The 14,594-nt window shown below is 37.6% G+C and overlaps 1 long non-coding RNA gene across 1 annotated transcript; it reads right to left on the bottom strand.

Annotated features, from left to right (window-relative positions):
* Positions 1-9,253: 9,253 nt before the first annotated feature.
* Positions 9,254-10,127, bottom strand: LOC117340334. Its single transcript, XR_004535439.1, has 3 exons — positions 10,092-10,127; positions 9,380-9,453; positions 9,254-9,272 (listed from the first exon to the last, which is right to left on the bottom strand). It is a non-coding gene; the product is annotated as an uncharacterized LOC117340334 (long non-coding RNA).
* Between the last annotated feature and the right edge of the window lie 4,467 nt (positions 10,128-14,594).

Raw genomic sequence — 14,594 nt, 5'->3', positions numbered from 1 at the left:
GATGATTTACCGGAAGAGCACTAAATCTATTAATTTTGTTAATTATGTACATGACATGATCAAAAATGAATTAAGTAACAAAGACGATAAAAATCAAGCTTAAACTTTTAATAAATTCCAATTTTAATTGTCTCAGATTAATGCGACAGATTCCTTGCAATCATGTTTCTTTTTGCAACCCCTTCAGTTGTAGTCCCAACATGATGTTGATGGTTGTGCATGTCCAGTTTGTCTTCATCTCTTTCCATGAAGTCGTCAATGACATCTGGACTGCTGTATACATATGTTGTGAAATACACAGCATGCCATAATAACTTCCAGAGCAGTTTCTACTTTAGATGTCACCAATTTGTGAAGGCGGCGAAATCTACCTTTTAATAATCCAAATACTCTTTCGATAGTGACACTGTTTGAAGACAAGTGGTTGAAATGTTTCTCTTCTGGACTTAAATGACCAATATCTCTAAAAGGGTGTCAGGAGCCAGTTCTGAATGGGATACCCCCCATCAGCAACAATATGATCTTGGCCACAATACAGTTCTCCGTTTGTCCATACGTCCAAGTTTTTGAATATTCTGGAATCTGCCGGCATACCCAGAAAAGCAGTGTGTCATATCCTCACGGCAAACAGCTTGGATCGAGTAAAAACCTTTCCTGTTTATGTATGATCTCGGGTTTTCTGTTTGAGCATTTATGGGAATGTGCGTTCCATCAAGACAACCAACAATCCCAGGGAAACCATTTTCCCTTTCATAATAGTCCTTAATCACTTGTAGGTCAGCCTGTGTTGGCCATGAAAGTAACTTGGGTTTCAAGTGATGAAGAGTAGCAGATATAACTCTAGATCTGGCCCCTAATACTGTAGATTCAGACACACCAAAACGGTCTGCTATTCTGTGGATGGTGTCCTGTGATCCAATATACCATAGAGTCATCATGAGCTGTTGTTCTACAGAAACTGCTGTCCTCCCTCCATGGTCATTATAAACCCGAAACTCAGGATAAGTTTCCATATATTGTAGAATAGAACTAAAAGTTCCTCTGGACATTCTAAACGTTCTCATAAAATTTTATCGATGTAATTTGAAACAACATCCTCAACATAACCTTTAATTCTGCTTCTATCCTCCCTGATCCCTACAACACAAAATCTCAATCCTCAAAAAACATTAAAACTAATTACAAGAAACAGGACATAAATCAATGAATTATTAACATGTACATGTGCGCGAGGTTGAATCACAGAATGGTAACAACACTGTTATACCCACGCATGGTTTCACGTCAAAAGTTTAAAAGTCTCCAAAAACAGTATGTTTTAGCTGTTTGTGTATCGATGAAAGCAACATTTGACGAAGAAAAACAATATGTAACAACTTATCTTAAGCGCGGGGAAAGTTTGAAGCTTTTATGGTTATCTAATGATTATGAAAATAAATAAAAAAATCACAGAAATTTCAATACATACAAGGCCGCACAAATACCCGGCAGAATAACTGCTACAAATTCACCATCTTCGTCTTGCGGCAATTCATCTGAATAGATTAATTCATCCAGTATCATGGAGGCTGCCATCTTGAATTTACTGTTTCCGGTATGTTCCGGTTTCGTTCGATTGGTAGAATATTTGGAACCGGTTCGCCTGTTCCAGATTTATTCGATTGGTGGAATTTTTCGGAATCGTTGGAACTGAATTACAGCTTTCCAAACGAGCACACCCTATTGTTTTTTGGGAGGATGCGGTATGTTTGTATGAAGTGTCCTTGTGATAGGCCGAAACCTTTGCCGAAGACTCCAAATCCTAATATGCTGAGCGCTAAGCAGGAGTAGCAATTACCAATTTGGAATCGTATTTTTCTCTTCTTTCTTAACAACTTTCTTCTTCCGAATGTCTCCTTGACAATGCCTCACTTTTGGCCATGAGTTGAACTTCCCCGTTTAGCAGCATTGCTCGCCTTCTTGACTCATGTGTGCGGATCCTTACCAATCCCAAAACATTACGGTCGAGGCATCCCACACTAGTACCAAAAATAAAGCCATTCTTATTAAATTATTAGACCAATGGCAGAGCGCCTTTCGAATTTTAGTTACATTGCTTACACAAGCAAAGCCAAATATGGCTGCATCATTGATGAAATATGCACAAACCATTCACACTACTGCTAAGAGGGCGGGTGATGCTGCCTGATAGGTGGTCTCAGAATTATATCTGGAGGCCTTGCCGTCTTCTACGAACAGTAACAAACACTCAAATATATCGGGCCAATCAGCATCTCAGTCTCAAGGCAAAATTTGCTGTGCTTTTCGGAACAAAACCAACTGTAATTTCCAGCATACCTGTAAAATTTGTAAATGTCCCCATTCTTTTCGGAAATGTCCAAAGTCTAATTCCGGACCAGGTCAGCGTATTTGGAGTGGGACGACTTGTTCGCCCGTTGTCAGTATAATGTGACCGGGTGGGGTGTGCTGCTGGGTGTCTTCGGCAGTATGCTTCAGTGAGGTAGCACTATAAATCGGCAAAAGATCCGGCCTATCACAAGGAGACTTAATTCGAACATGCCGCAGCCTCCCAAAACACACATAGGCACTCACCACACGCGTGCATGTCGCACACACGGGAGGCCGTCCTTAAATGACCTTAGCTGTTAATAGGACGTTAAACAAAATAAACCAAACCAAACCCAACCGGAGTCTTCAACTGCAACAACAGGGGGCAATGGATATAAACCTCAGAGCAACAAGTAGTAGTCTAGCTCCTACCCCTGTCAGTTTCGATAATATTGTGCCATATTTAACAGTTATGATGCTGATTTGACTCGATTTTTGTGGCAAGGATTTAAACAGGGTTTTTCCCTGTGCTATACTGGGCCTAGAATTTCGGTCGTATGACAATTTATCAGCAAAACAAAATCCTCTTATACTTCGAGAAACCAATTCAAAACCACGTGGCTCTGGGTCGAATCGCCGGCCCCTTCCCTACCCCAGTTTTGTTTGGTTTATTTTGTTTAAGATATTCGTGACATTAGTAGGAGCTTGACATGATGCATCTCTGCTCCTTACAAACTGATGTATGCATACTTTTGTATAACAAGCTTGTATGCAACGGAAATGTATTTTGTTATATTGTTGTGTTTAATTATGTTACTGTTTCCATCAGTTTTACTGCTGTGGGTGGGGGATGCGATGTACATTGTCGAAGCTGAATCAGCGACATAACAGCTTGCATTTTGACCTTTTCCCCCTTACCTACACTACCTTACATTAATATGTAACACTGTGGAAGTATATGTTGACATACTATTATGTAAAGTTGATATTTGATTATGAAAGTCGTTTTAAATAAACAATCATTTCTATTCTATATGAATGTGTTACGTTTGGTTTGGTTTGGTTTATTTTGCTTAACGTCCTATTAACAGCTAAGGTCATTTAAGGACGGCCTCCCGTGCGTGCAACATGCATGCGTGTGGTGAGTGCGTATGTGTGTTTTGGGAGGCTGCAGTATGCTCGTGTTAAGTCTCCTTGTGATAGGCCGGAACTTTTGCCGATTTATAGTGCTACCTCACTGGAGCATACTGCCGAAGACACCCAGCAGCACACCCCACCCGGTCACATTATACTGACAACGGGCGAACCAGTCGTCCCACTCCTTTTATGCTGAGCGCTTAGCAGGAGTAGCAACTACCATTTTTAAAGACTCTGGTATGTCTCGGCCAGGGGACAGAACCCAAAGCCTTCCTCACAGGGGCGAACGTTCAACTAAAGGCCAAAAGTGAGGCATTGTCAAGGGAGACATTAGGAAGAAGAAAGTTTGTAAGAAAGAAAAGAAAATATAAGATCCCAAATTCAGTCGCCTGTTACGATCATGCAATGGGGGCAGCAGGTACAATTCTTACGCCCTACCTGCAGGGCAGATGTGTTACGTTCTTATTGACTAATGAACTAGCAGCTGAACATAAATATATATATATAATTAAATGGATGGCTATCTAAAGCTGTCCTTTGGATTTGACACGGTGGTAACGGCTGGAGATATTTCTGCCTAGGCGATTTGGTGCCGGAGATCGTGAGTTTGTGTTTCCGTCAGTTATTTATAAATAATGTTTGGGAGGAGCACGAGCATGTGATACCAACTGTGACAGACACAAATATGCACAACCAAATGCTAGTTGTGCTGGATCATCAGTTTATAATCCTCAGCCAATCTCTGATCATAGGAATACGACGCCAGTTACAAGCATTTGTTACTCATCACCCATTATGACTTTATTAGGAAATTTATTTTGGAGTAAGAGTGAGCGTGTGTCAAACATTCCAGATTCTTCTGCTATTAGGTCAATTGATCTATCAGCAGGCATCCCGTTAGGAGCATGTATCTCGGATAGGACAAGAAACAAGATCTGGGGGAAGAATATATTGACCTGAAAATATTACTCCCAAATTATACCGAGAAGCCAGTTGCTGAAAATATCACAGCAGGCTCATTCAATATCAATCCAGGCAAAACCCAAAAAGAACCATTGTCAACTGAACAATGGACTACATGTTTCAATACATTTATCGCCATATATATTGTTAAATCACCGGAAGAGGCAGCAAATCTTTTGAAATATGCAACAACTTTCCGAGAGATGGCAGCAAACCATGGTGATGTGGCATGGCGTCAGTACGATGGATAAACTCTTTACAAAGACAGCCAACCAAAAGTCTTTTCGTGGCCATCTACAACAATCAGGCAAACGTCAACAAAATGGACAGCGACCACTTTCGTTCAAAAGTTTGCTTTGCTTTGCTTACAACAGAGGGATGCCATGGACATCATCCCGATGCAAATTTAAACATCTTTGCCAGGTCTGTTTCGAAAACCACATCAAAACAAAATGTTACAAAAGTAAACAATCCTCAGGGCAAAATCTTCATCAATCAATACTTCCCTAGCCAGTTAAATATGACATTCCTAAGAAGGAATTTGAGGGTTAAGACCCCTATTTTGATATTGGGATTTTGTCAAGGTTTCTCTATATGTTTTGAAGGGGACCCAAATATTCTTCATTCCAAAAACCATAAATCAGTTAGAGGCCGAGAGGCTGGTAGAACGAATTAAGGAACTTGAAGCCGAGAAGATACAACTTGCTCTTGAATGAGGTACTACAGGACAAGAACAAGACATATAGTCTGTCATCAAGAACCCTTTTAGGAGTGAACTTGGTATTTACACCAGTTCTATGCTCATCGCGAACGATCATTGTCCCCAACGGCGTCTGGAGTTTTCACAAAACTGCAAGTCTCTGATGTTATATATATGGCCCGTTTAAAAGAAAATTATATGTCCCTGGTTTCGGTAGCACTTGTTATTAACTAATTCACAAATATAACTCAGAGAGTTTATTCAGCACTTTTTGTTGTTGTTGTCTTATTCGCATTAATTACAGGCACGTGTTCACGTTTGTTTCGATATATTTCCTATATGGCGGCTCCGATCGTGTTCAATCTGTGACGTCACAGGTCAGAGGTCACCAAAACGAGGTTTGGTTTGGTTTATTTTGTTTAACGTCCTATTAACATCTAAGGTCATTTAAGGACGGCCTCCCGTGCGTGCGACATGTATGAGTATGGTGAGTGCGTATGTGTGTTTTGGGAGTCTGCGGTAGGTTCGTGTTAAGTCTCCTTGTGATAGGCCGGAACTTTTGCCGATTTAAAGTGCTATCTCACTGAATCATACTGCCTAAGACACCCAGCAGCACACCCCACCCAGTCACATTATACTTGTACCGAAAAATAGTTTTATTTATAATTTCAAAAATATAATTTAGTTAAGTATGTTAGCCCAGTTATGAGACAGACTGTGTCAGCTACTAAGCTTAAGTATATACCTATCATGTATAAAGGCTGGTCACCTGCCATACAATTTACCAGACATGTTATGTAAGAGATTAGTGGCCTACAGATTCCATGTATAGGTATTAGGTAACTGTCTGGTATAGGAAATTGGCAATCGGTATTTAATTCCTGTACATAAAGCTGAAAGGGAGTCTTGGGTTTGGCTCTCGAGCCGGCCGCTTGCCGAAAGGCTGACCATTACTTTAGGATGCCATATTTTGTACATAGTGTATATACATGTATTGGACTAATAAACATATACAGAAGATGAAACAACATATATCATATACTGACAACCAGTCGTCCCACTCCAAATATGCTGAGCGCTAAGCAGGAGTAGCAACTACCATTTTTAAAGACTCTGGTATGTCAAGGGAGACATTGTTTGGTTTGGTTTGGTTTATTTTGTTTAACGTCCTATTAACAGCTAAGGTCATTTAAGGACGGTCTCCCGTGCGTGCGACATGAATGCGTGTGGTGAGTGCGTATGTGTGTTTTGGGAGGCTGCGGTATGTTGGTGTTAAGTCTCCTTGTGATAGGCCGGAACTTTTGCCGATTTATAGTGCTACCTCACTGAAGCATACTGCCGATGACACCCAGCAGCACATCCCACCCGGTCACATTATACTGACAACGGGCGAACCAGTCGTCCCACTCCTTGTATGCTGAGCGCTAAGCAGGAGTAGCAACTACCATTTTTAAAGACTTTGGTATGTCTCGGCTAGGGGACAGAACCCAAAGCCTTCCTCACAGCGACGAACGCTCAACTAAATGCCAAAAGTGAGACATTGTCAAGGGAGACATTAGGAAGAACAAAGCTTTTAAGAAAGAAGAGAAAAGATAAGATCCCAAATTTAGTCGCCACTTACGATCATGCAATGGGGGCAGCAGGTACAATTCTTACGCCCTACCTGCAGGGCAGCCAAAACGAGGTATTCGGCTTTGGGCTTCAGGTGTGTTTTCGAGAAAAATCGCAATTACTCGGTAATGGGTCGGCCGATTTTGATATGGTTTTCTGCATTCTTGTTTATTAATCAATACCAATAACATATTTAAATATAATTTTTCGTTCAGGGTACACTTTAAGAAACCGTTAGGATATGATCTGTCGTCTTTTCATTGGATGAACCGTTGACCCAGTGAGGAATTTAAAATCTTAAATATACATGTGGAATGTTGATCATGATAAACTTAACGGTTGACTGATTTGTCCAATTTGATATAGACTCGATATTACACCGTTTTAGATTTTTTTTTTACCTTGACTGTTATTTTCTAGTTGTTTTAATAATTATACATTATCCTAGATTAATAAAAGCATTGTTAATAATTATACATTATCCTAGATTAATAAAAGCATTGTTAATAATTATACATTATCCTAGATTAATAAAAGCATTGTTAATAGTTATACATTATCCCAGATTAATAAAAGCATTGTTAATAGTTATACATTATCCCAGATTAATAAAAGCATTTTTAATAGTTATACATTATCCTAGAGTAATAAAAGCATTTTTAATAGTTATACATTATCCTAGAGTAATAAAAGCATTGTTAATAGTTATACATTATCCTAGAGTAATAAAAGCATTTTTAATAGCAATACATCCGAAGATTTATGTTAATAACAATAATTCCAGCGATCAATATCAATAGTATAACCTCTGATGTAAAATTACATGTTTCAAATTCTGTTAGTTGCTTCCCTTTGATGTAACCTTTACATAAGAACCCATAAACCAACAGTGCAGAAAAAGGTAAACCTAGGAGGTTGTCACTTTTCGTTATCTGCATGGTTTTTGTCAGCGTTGAGGGTTCAGATCTAGTCAGAAGCTGCGATATTAGCGGAATATATGTTGACTGAAGAATGAGATCCAAACGGATTCAGAATTTGAGCTTAAAAGGGCATGGTCACATCATAAGTTAATCCTAATGAAGTGGAAAGAGAGCTACAGACACAGGACTTACTACACATTATCCAACTAGTCGGACCAGTCGACTGTCGTTTAATCCGTGTAGGATCTATAGCTCTGATTGACAGAAATAAAGAGCAGATAGATGTAAGTCTTAGTTCATCGTAAGTATTAGTTCATCGTATTTTGTTATTTGATAGGTTTGCTTACCGTAACAATTTCACTCAAAAGTGTTCCCGCCATTTGTCAGTGAGGCGGTGAGTTCATAGTTCACGATAGCTAGCGGTAACAATGTGTTTAGTCAACGTAAACATTTATCTGATATAGATGGCTACACATGCCATAGGGTCAGTTTGACCTATGTCCAATTCGATATGTTATCGAGAATATAGATCAGCTGTAGATCCCCTTTAGTGAAAGTTGATTACTTTTTAATACTAATGGTAGCATTATAATTAATGAATAAAGATATTTTCATCATTTCAAATTAGAATATATTATCTTAAAAAGAAATTTCATCTGTTTAGATGGTTGTATATATGTATTTGAAAATGTTTTCCTCAATTTTGCTGGACACTCTTATCATTTATCTTAGACATATTTCATACAGTTTTTCTATAAAATACTAGATTTCAACTAATAACAGTTGTCTTGTTTAAAGATAAAATATTTTTTTTGTCGCAACCGATCTCAACAACCACCACTGACATATTAGCCTCAACAACCTTCTCGAAAAGTCCTCCAGCCTCCTTGACATCCTCCTCCACAACAGCCTCCTCGAGGATTCTCTCTACAGCAGCCTCCTCAAGGATCCCCCACCCCCCACAGCAGCCTCCCTGTCAAACCCTCCCACAACAGCTTCCTCGTCGACTTCCTCAATGTGGATGTCCACATAAGCATCGAAGATAGTTGATGCATCAATCTAGCCCTTGATTCTATGTTGTAAGTTCTAACGGGTAACCAGGCATCGGCCAGTGATAGATAGACAGAATAGAGGACCTGCAAATAGGGAACCTGAGGAAAGACCGGCTAGGGGTTATAATGTAAGACCTAATTTCAGACCTAGGAGGTGTCGGTATAATCTAAGGCCGAGACATTAAGATTAAAATTTTTATATCCTTTCTCAAAATTTAAATTGGAAAAAAAGGAATGTGAATGCTTTGTTTATAATATTTCCTTTCAAACTTTCAGAGACTGTACATGATCTGGAAATGGGATCACTGGAACCAACACCCGATCTGCAACAAACTGACGATTTGGCAGAACAGGCAGCTAACGATAGCCATACAGAGACCATACAACAATTAGACCCGCAAGCATTAGATGAGCCGGAAGAGGAACTCTGGAGAAGAGTACCAGTTCCGACTCTGTTTGACTTTAGCACTTATAGGACAACTAGTCACAGAAAACCAAAATTCAGTTAAAATTAAAATTTCATTTCAGTTCATAGAATTGAGGTGAGGCCTTGTTGTTATCCTGAAAGAAAAAAAATATTTAAAAATAGTTACCAAAACCATCATGTTATTTTTTTTAATAGTTAAAATGATATATTTTAGTAAAAAGGGTGAAAAACTAAATCGTACCAGTTGTTTTATGGTGTTGTTGACTCTTTGTTATAGTCCTCCTATAGGCTCCAGAGGTGGCATCGTATCAGAATCTATTGTAAAAGGCAATAGTATTTTCAAATCATCTTTCTGATTGTTTTAGATAATTTATACTTATTCAATTTTTGTTCACTGTCAGTGTCTTAAAATTAAACAGATAGTTTTAGAGGGTTTAAATTTAACACATTATCCTACCTCATATGAAAAGATATTAATGTTAATATCATAATGGCTCTTCTATTTAAATATTGTATTAATGTGTTCTTGTAATTTAGTAATTAACATTTCTTAAGGTATTAAAGGAATTGTAATATTGGAATATGTTTGAGGTAAAAAAAAAACAAAAAAAACCAACAACCTAAGGTGCGAGTTTCTACCCTAAAATGTTTTATATATCCAGATTTCCTCAACTTAATTATTGTTTATGGATGTGGCTTCCTTAGGGGTACTAAAGCTGTCTCACTATCAGAATCTATTGTAAAAGAAAGTAGAATTTTCAAATCATCTTTTTGATTGTTTTAGATAGTTTATACTAATTCAATTTTTTCACACTGTCATTGTCTAAAATTAAACATAGTTTTAGAGGGTTTAAATTGAACACTTTACCCTACCTCATTATAAATATGTCATAGAATGTTTATGCATTAAATTACTTCAAGCTAAACCTTTAGAAATAGTTGAATAACCTTACCTGAAGTGTACTGCGTGGTCCTTAAACGTCTTCTGGACTTTTTCTCTTCAAATGCATATAAAAAAATTAAATTGATATATATATATATTATGACTTGTATAGCCTTCCATTTTTAATGTGAAATGTTTTGATTTTGTAATCAACATTCCAATTCAGATGTTTATGAAAGTTGGTATGTTAGAGGCTACAAGATTTACAAAAAAAGTTCAGTTCTCTTACCTTGTGTCTTTTTTTTTCATAATGTCTTTAATTTGTTGACTTATATGGTTCACTTCCCCCATAGTTTCTAAAATTCCTTCCATGCATTCTATGATTCTTTTAGTCTGCTCCTTTCCTGCTTTTTGTCGACTTATTTACTCAACTGTTTTACAGTCACTCTCAAGTTTTCGACTGTCACTTTCAATTTTGCTAGCTCTATAAGGATAGCTATCATTCCTGAAAACAAACCAATAGCATAGTACATTTCCATGTTTGTGCCCTTGTTTGTTTGTTTGTTTATGTTTTACGGCCCATCGACAACTAGGGTCATTTAGGGCCAAACAATATAATATCGCATTTCTAAAGTTTAAATCAGATAAAATATGTCCTTTTTAAAAGCATTCGTGTTGTATATTTACTTCATTATGATAAAAAAGTTGGTTAAAAATGTTAAAATATATATATGTACGAAAAGATTATGTAAACTTTGTGATATCAACAGAACGTCAAAGAGTAACGTAAAAAACATTTCCTTTCTGATGTCTATAGAGGGAATGTTTGAAAATATGATTCTATATCCTTTTATCACATATGGCCCTTTGTTAAGTTACATAACTTTTTAAACTGATATTTTTTTTCAATTTTGTTTGTTTGAGTTTAACGGCCCATCGACAACTATGGTCATTTAGGGCCAGTCGGTTTAGCTATTTCTAAGATGGAGCGGTCACTTCATAAAATAAAGGTGGACAGATAAAACAGAGATTTGTTTATTTAAAAAGATGATCAACAAGCAAAATGCATTTAAAAGGTATCGAAGAATAAAACTAAGATTCAGTAAAATTCATGTTAAAAGTGATAACGAATGATGAAAATTCAAACTATGATGAATGGTTTGGAACGATAAGAACGGATGAGGTATTGTTGAATGATCATGATAAATTTTGAGTTAAATTTTGTAAAATAAATCTATCTCTTTTAGATATTCAAAGATACGATCTACGCTTACAATATCAAAGAGTGTTTTCATGTCGGGAACATCGAAATGTTTATCCCGGACATGTTTAAAGTCTGCGCAATTAATTAAAAAATGCTCCACTGTGAAAGGGGTTTGTTTGTTTATGTTTTACGGCCCATCGACAACTAGGGTCATTTGGGATTTTCCTATCTTTAACGTTAAAATCAGATAAAATTTGTCATTTTTTAAAAGCATTCGAATTGTATATTTAGATCATTATGATAAAAAAGTTACAAATGGTAAAAATATATATATGTACGAATGGATTATGTGAACTTTGTGATATAAATAGAACGTCAAGGACCGCAACGTAAAAGACATCAAAGTCTATCAAATAGATCGATTTCTTTCAAGTAGCTAAATATTGTTTTCGAATCACGGAACTGAAAAGGGTTCTCATATCCGGGACTCGAAAGTATTTATCGCGAATGTGCTTGAAATCGGAACATTCCATTAAAAAATGCTCCACTGTGAATTGAGCATCACATGCGTAACACACCGGTGGATCCTCTGGTTGGCCCGTTGTCAGTATAATGTGACCGGGTGGGGTGTGCTGCTGGGTGTCTTCGGCAGTATGCTTCAGTGAGGTAGCACTCTAAATCGGCAAAAGATCCGGCCTATCACAAGGAGACTTAACACGAACATACCGCAGCCTCCCAAAACACACATACGCACTCACCAACACGCATGCATGTCGCACGCACGGGAGGCCGTCCTTAAATGACCTTAGCTGTTAATAGGACGTTAAACAAAATAAACCAAACCAAACCAATATTCTGCAGTGAGGTATAACAAAATCAAAGAGCTCACAAAAATAATGAATATCCATGTGAAACGTTTAAAGAAACCAACTCAGGTTAGATGGTTAAGTGTTTTTGAGGCAGTTGAAGCAATCCACAGTTCATTGTCTGTCTTGTACTTAAGTCTTGATCACGAGGCATCATCTGGTACTGGTGAAGGGTCAGCAAAAGCCAAAGGCATCAAAATTCTTATTCAAACATACAAGTTTTTAGCCACACTCTGTTTTCTGAAAGATGTTTTATTTAGTATCACTCGCCTTAGCAAAATTTTTCAGCATGATGTGATAGATATTGATAAAATGGATGTTATGCTCACATCAACACGTCACCACTTGCAGAGTTTTAAAGCTACAACCCCACCTGAGCTTGATGAACTGAAGACATGCTTAAGTCAACACACTGAGTTTAAGGGCATTCCTGTGACAAAGAACAATGCTGTTGAGAAAAGGGCATTTGAGAGTTTAAAAGACAAATTTCTTGAAAACTTAGAGTCTCAGTTTTCTGCCAGATTTCCAGATGAAGATATGGTTGTTTTAAAAGACCTAAATACCATTCTTAACCCACAAAAGCTTCCAAGAAATGTTCAGGAAATTCATGATCATGGTGAAGAAAATTTCTATAGTGATGTCAGGGAAGTCAATGCCAATGACTTAAGAATGTCTTTCAGTCAATTCAAATATTTGAAAGGAAACCATACAGAACAAACTCTACAACAGTTTTGCCTGAAACTTGTTAACGAGTTCAAAGATGTGTTCCCTTCATTTTGTGTTTTAGCTGAAATTCTGCTGACAATTCCAATAACCTCTGTACCATGTGAGAGAGGATTTTCAGTCCAGAATAAAATCATTTGTCCTATAAGGAATCGCTTGTCAGTTGACAATGTTGAAAACAAAACTCTGATACAAACAAGTGATTTGGATGTTGAAACTCTTTGTGAGGGTGCATGTGTCAAATTTCTGTCTACCTACAGATCAAAGTTTGATTCAAAGCAGCAATAAAATTTTCAACTTGAAACTGTCTTGTAGAATAGACTAGTAAGTTGGAACAACTTCAGTTACTTTGAACACTGTAAATTTCATTGACACTGCATGAAAAAATAAATCAGTATTATCCAATACAGGGCCATCAATTCATTAAAATTGTCCGTCTGATTATGATTTAGAATTCATTATTGATGTTACTTAGTTAGTAAATGAATTAAATCATACTTGAATGAATCAATTCATGACAATTTTATTGTTATTAATGAACTATGTTTAATGAGCCACCATTAAAAATATACATGAGACAACAAAAATGTGTTTGTTCTACTCTGTCGACCAGACATTATTAAAATGTACTTAATTTTAATTTTATCAGGCAGGGTAAAATTTACCCTCATAATTTTGCTCTGACCCTCTGTTGAAACAGCCAAAGGGTCAGATGACCCTTGAACAGAAAAAAACACTGGAAACACTGACATGCATAACACACCGGTGGATCCTCACGTGTAGAGGAAGTTTTGCTTGGCGGTCAACATGTTCGTTGCCTTTAATTCATGACATGGCTCGGAATCCAAAGTAATGTTATTTTGCATTTTTTTAAGATACGAGATATTCGTAAAACAAGGTTTTGTATGAGTATGTTCTTTGGATCTCGTGATTGTAAATTCTGAAGGGCAGATAGAGAGTCGGAACAAATGATTGCTTTTCTGATGCGTTGTTCTTCGATATGGTCGAGGGCCAAATCGATGGCACATGCTTCCGCAGAGAAGATAGAGGCACCATCTGGTAAGCGGATTGAAGAGCAATGGTGGTCGGAATAGCATGCTGCAGAGACCTTTACGCCATCTTTTGAGCCATCAGTGTAGATCTGAATGTGATCGGGAAAATCTTTAATGCATTCCCGAAAGGAGGATTTGTGTTCTTCGGGTAATACACTCGATTTTGCCCTCACGTGTAGAGTAAGGTTAATATCAGGTGTTTCGACAAGCCATGGCGGTACATCCGATACGGTCACAGTGGTCAGGCGATGATTGACAGCTGAAGACAAATTTAAAATCTAGATGGTCATTATCACTACGTTCATGTAACGTAGTGATAATGACCATCTAGATTTTAATTAGATTGTGTGAAAAGGGGGGCGGTACCTGATTAAGCGTATAAGGGTCTGATGTAACACGGGTCATTACAGATTGACAAAATGACCGCAGGGATGATGACGTCAGTTGTTTTCTTCATGCTAATTTCGGGGATCATGGCTTCATCTTTCCCATGGGGATGCGTCACCCAAAGACATCAGATGAGATGTCCGAACAGAGTTAACGTGATCCCGGATGTCCAAGTCAGAGTGGATGTAACACGTCTTGTGTTCATGCGAGTGACCGCATTTGAACATTCATATCAGGATCACTTTTCCTACCTGGAAATCAGAAGAACTGATTTGAATTTTTCAGACTTCGGAGACTGGCCTATTACAATAATGCTGAGTGGTTTTAGATGTAATGTGAGT

This window comes from Pecten maximus, chromosome 13 (genome assembly GCF_902652985.1).
Source record: "Pecten maximus chromosome 13, xPecMax1.1, whole genome shotgun sequence".
In the NCBI taxonomy this organism is placed as follows: domain Eukaryota; kingdom Metazoa; phylum Mollusca; class Bivalvia; order Pectinida; family Pectinidae; genus Pecten; species Pecten maximus.
The sequence above is the reverse complement of the archived record's forward strand: the minus strand, read 5'-3'. Positions and strand labels throughout refer to the sequence as shown.